Source organism: Globicephala melas, chromosome 3 (assembly GCF_963455315.2).
Source record: "Globicephala melas chromosome 3, mGloMel1.2, whole genome shotgun sequence".
In the NCBI taxonomy this organism is placed as follows: domain Eukaryota; kingdom Metazoa; phylum Chordata; class Mammalia; order Artiodactyla; family Delphinidae; genus Globicephala; species Globicephala melas.
The window spans coordinates 170,484,620-170,490,018 of record NC_083316.1 but is presented as its reverse complement, the minus strand read 5'-3'; positions in this window follow the sequence as shown (position 1 = coordinate 170,490,018).

Below are 5,399 nucleotides of genomic sequence, written 5' to 3'. Positions count from 1 at the left end.
AGAACCTCCGGTTGCTAGTAGAATGTTAACGCCCTCCTTTATCCTAACGAGGACACGCGCACCGTCTCCAAGTAGGGGACGCCGACCTTGACACGGGTTTGCAGAAACACAACGTGCTGCGGGGTGTTAGATGCGTTACAGGGCTCTGTCCCCACGGAGCTGGGCTCCATCAGGGACACCCCACAGTCCGGGCCCTCTGAGCTGCCCGCTCGCGGGTCGGGGCACAGGCAGACATCCTGCGAACGCTGAGGTCGGGAGGAACCTGGGGCGGGGGGTAGCCAGGGCTGCTCAGAGGCCCCCAAGTCTCCTGAACAGATGGGAACCGTTCCTGACTTGAGTGTGAGGGGGACGCAGAATCAGGACAGTGCAGCCCCCAAGAGGAAGGACCTGCCCATATCCCCAGGCCTCCCGCTCCCCGCCCCACCGTGCGGGCTCAAAGGCCTTCTCCATGGCGTGTGGTCACACAGGTGTCCACTCGCCTCTGTCTACCTGCAGCCCCGCCGGCCTGGGGAGAGAACTGATTTCTGGAGCACTGCCTTCATTTTTTTAAATGCAGTTTCAAACTTTTTACTTGAAGTAATTCTAGAGTCACAGAAAGGTGCAAAGAAATGTACAGGCAGTTCTGTAGGTACTAGAGCACCCTTGCTCCAGCCTCCCCAGCTGTGACATCTTGTAACCATGGCACCGAGATAATACAGCACCTAGATACCAGAGAGTAGCTAGATCCCAGACACCAGGGTAACCAGACAGCAGAGCATCAAATCCAGGCCACTGCTGCCGGCACAACCCAGGAGCCCATTCGGATCCTGCCAGTTCCACGTGTGCATCTGTCTGTGTTTCCCTGCCATTCGGTTACATGTGCAGATGTGAATCATGGCTCCTGCAGTCAAGTTACAGAAGGACACAGGCCCCCAGCACAGGCCCCCACCACAGGCCCGCCCTCGCCAGGCCGTGTCTCCATCCTGAGAGCTACTTCTGCCACTTCGCGCGCCCCCGAGGACGAGGCAAATCACCGAGCCAGCGGCAGCACGATTGCGAATACAGCAAACGCACTCTGTATCCAAACAAAAGTTTATTTTTATTATCTTTCCTCTGTTTCCCTCACTCCCTTATATTCTGATGTATGGCGCTGTTGAAAGCGGGTATCAGAGCCTAGGATTTTCATACAAAAAGAAAAAAAAGAAAAGAAAGAACAAAAGGGACTGTTTACGGAAACGTTCACAGCTATATTGTACCACCGAGGCAGTGCGTCCTGGTGAGCGCTGATGGGTGACGTGGGGCCGTTCAGCGGCCAGGCCGAGGGCGTCAGCAATTGATGTCCCAAACGGTGGGAGACACACAGACCTGGGCGGCCTGGGAGAGGGGTGCACTCGGGGGCGCGAACAGGGCAGCAGCGTGTCCGTCTTCCAGATGTGCTCGTCATCAGCTGGAAACTCGACCATTCTCCAGCTCTTGTCGCTCTGACATGCAGTCGTGGGGTTTTCAATTTTTATTGATCAGTTTCACATTCTAGAGAATGGAATTCTGGATGGTAGGGAGACCGACACCTCCCGGCGTCGTCCCACTTTGTTTTAGTAAGATTGTACAGTGAAGTCGTCTGCTCCTTATCAAAAGAATTAAAAGCCTAAATATACCACGGTGCGTGTCGTAAGCTGACCCGTGAACCGTGGCGAATATAAAATATGCCTCAACTAAAACACTACGTGCTTGCAGTTCTTATCTCTTAACCAGATCCATGATGGCCTATTCTGTCCAACGACAGACGTGTATGGACACGGAAAGTTGAACCCAAGCTTCAAAACGGCCCCAGTGTCGCCGGCGGGGGTGGGGGACGGCAGTCAGGGTTTCATGGGGACGGGCTTTCAGTTTGGGAAGATGGAACGTTCTGGGGATGGAGGGTGGGGATGGCTGCACGACAGTGTGAATGTGCTTAGTGCCACTGAGCTGTGCACTTAGATGGTAATTTTAGATTATGTGTGTTTTACCACAATTTTTGAAAACTGCCCCCGTGTGACAATTAGACACAGAAATAAACAATCCTTCGAATCCACACGGTGGAACTGAGGGGCACCCGCCCAGTGAGACGCAGGCGACAGTCACGGTGCCTCTGGTGTGCAGCCCGATTCCCGCTGGGGCCCAGCCTGGAGCCAGGAGCCAGCCCGGTGCTTCAGTTCTGGGGTCCTCCTGCAGCTGGCGGCCGAGAGTGGCTGCCGAGCTTCTCGGGGACTTAGAAAGGCAGAATCCTTATTTCCTCTCCGTGTGTCTTGGGTGGGACCGAAACGGGGCTGGGGTGACCCTGAGAAATTTGGGTTCTCGGTGCCACATTGAGTGCTGGCTTGGACCCTGGGGGGACTGGACGGGGGCGATCAGTGCCGTGTCCTGTGGACGAGTTGCAGACAAAGAAGAAAGTTACTGCCTGGAACAATGTGAGATAATATGATAGAGGACCTTGAAGAAAACAAAAGACGGTTGTAGATTACCGACATCAGGGAGAAGAACAAGGAAACAGAAAAAAGGAAGAAAACAAATCCTCACAGCGGCGCTTTTTTGAAATGCAGGTGACACTGTGCAGCCTGCCCTGAAATGCCTAATAGGTAAAATGAAAGGCTTTTTTAAAAAAATCAAAGGCAAACAGGATGGAAACTCAACGGGGCCTAATCCTGGACTCTTTGTTGAAGAGACACTGCAGCGCACCGCCCTTTCCTGGTCTGGGATCGCCGGGGATCTCCGTGGAGTGGAGGACGCAGCGACAGGAGAACTGAAGGGGGACCACGACGGGGTCATGTTCCTGGCGGGGTGTCAGTCGCCCTCTGATGCGAACAGTGAACACACCAGGAAGCATCCCACACGGTACAGGAAATGCTTGCTTGTAGGGATGAATTTAGAGAGAAAAACAATTTTATGTGGTAAAATATAAAATGTATCATTTTTAAGTGCACAGCTCGGTGGCATTAAGCACATTCACATTGTCGTGCGACTGTCCCCACCATCCATCTCCTGGAGTCTTCCATCTTCCCAAACTGAAGCTCTGTCCCCATGAAACACTGACTCCCCACCCCTCCCCCAGCCCCTGGCCCCCACCATCTACTTCCTGTCTCTGTGGATCTGACTCCTCCAGGGACCTCATGTGAGTGGAACCAGACAGTATTTGTCCTTCTGTGTCAGCGCGCCTCTCTGAGCATCACGTTCTCAGGGTTCATCCACGTTGTAGCAGGTGTCAGAATCTCCTCTTTTTATTTAAATTTATTTTTATTTTTGGCCGCACTGGGTCTTTGTTGCTGCATGCGGGCTTTATCTAGTTGTGGCGAGCGGGGGCTACTCTTCGTTGTGGTGCGTGGGCTTCTCATTGCGGTGGCTTCTCGTGAAGCACTGACTCTAGGCGAGCGGGCTTCAGTACTTGTGGCTGTCGGGCTCTAGAGCGCAGGCTCAGTAGTTGTGGCGTATGGGCTTAGTTGCTCTGCGGCATGTGGGATCTTCCTGGACCAGGGATCGAACCCATGTCCCCTGCATTGGCAGGTGGATTCTTAACCACTGCCCCACCAGGGAAGTCACTCCTCTTTTAAGGCGGAATAACATGCCAGTGTGTAGATGGACCACACTGTGTTTATCCATCATCCGTCCATGGACACTTGCGTTGTTTCTACCTTTTAGCTGTTGTGAGTCATGCTGCTATGAACATGCGTATGCAAATATCTCTGAGTCCCTAATTTCCCTTCTTTTGGGTACGTACCGAGGAGTGGGATTGCTGGAGCATACCGTGATTCTATGTTTAAATTTTTGAGGACCCTGCAGACTTTCCACAGCAGCTGTACTTTTTTCATTCCCCCCAGCCACACAAGAGGGTTCCAATTTCCCCACATCCTCACCAATTCGTTATTTCCTGTGTTTTTGTTGTTGTTTAGTATTTGCCATCCTAATGGGTGTGAGATGGTATGTGTTTTTGAACTGTGTTCTTAGTAATATCACCATGCTTAATATTTTTGGTATTTATAAAGGTGGGTTGGAAATACATAAAATGAGGATTAGAAAGCATGGATAAATTTCTTCTTATTCTATTGTCCACAACTGCAATTTTTTTCAAAGGCTTAAAACTACACACATTGATTCTCTCACAGTCCTGGAAATCAGGAGTCTAACATGGGTCTCAGGGGCTAAAATCCAGGTGTGGGCAGGGCTGCATTTCTTTCTTGAGGCTACAGGGGAGACTCTGGTTCCTGCCTTTTCCAGATTCTGGAGGGGCTGCATCCTTGTCTGGTGACACACTTTTCTCTCCAAGGCCGGGGGTAGCTGGAGCGCTCTACAGACGGGATCTATGTTGTGTTGGGATTCCCGGGCCAGGCACTCCAGCTGCTGCCCCGTTAGCATTTCATCTGAGGTGCTAGTCCCCTGCCAGCACAGCCCCCGTGGATGGCACCAAGTCCTGAGCCCCGAGCATAACCATGTGCCAAATGCACACGGCTGGTTACTGAGGTGCGTGGCTGGACTGTCTCGGGTCTCAGGCAGGAAGGTTTTGCGTGAAGAGGAAAACCAAGTTCCATTTGCCAAAATCAGGTTGGGAATGCCAGGAGATGGCGGAGGGAGAAAGATGGGGTGGGCTGACATTGGGACCTGGTGAGGGACGTCCCGGGACAGGCCGCCTGACCCCTGGGCTCTCCCCTCCTCCTGCTGTGGCCCCCGCCCAAAGGGCAGGGCTGACCTACACAGGGAAGTTCTGGAGGAAATCTGCCTGCTGTGAGGGTTGCCTTTCCCTTCATTTGTTCAGACCCCAGTAGTCAAGCATACCCTGGGTGCAGGTGCAGGGCTCGTCCTGAGGACACTGCAGGGAGCAAGCTGACCCAGGCACGGCTACTTCCAGGACTGCTGGCAGTGATGCAATTAGTCTGTGGCCGTGGGCCTCACCCGAGGGGGATTCTGCTCCCCTGGGACACTGGGCCATGTCTGGGGACATATGTGGTTGTCACGACTGAGGGTGCCCCTGGCATCGAGTGGATGGGGGTCACGGATGCTGCTCTACACCCCACAGTGCCTGCGCCCCGCCCCGCCCCCCCCCCGAAAACGACTGGCCTCAGCATCAGCAGTCGCAGGGGGAGACCCTACCCTGGCGTTAAAGCCGGCCACTGCACAATGGGGTCAGTGCTGAGAAGGGCACACGGCTCCTTCACAGTGGTCAGTGGAGCCATGGATGAGGCCTGAAGGCCAAGTGAGGAGTCTGGGCTCCCGGGACAGCTGGCAGTGGGGCGGCTGTGGGGATGGGGGTCAACACGGTACGGCAAAGAGCAGTTAGCTCAGCAGCACTTGACGACCCCTTGGGGCCTAGACAGAGGCGGACACAGATCACAGAAGAGCTAGCATTATGTTGGTGGTCTTAAAATTTTTTACTTTTTTTTTAAAAAAAACAG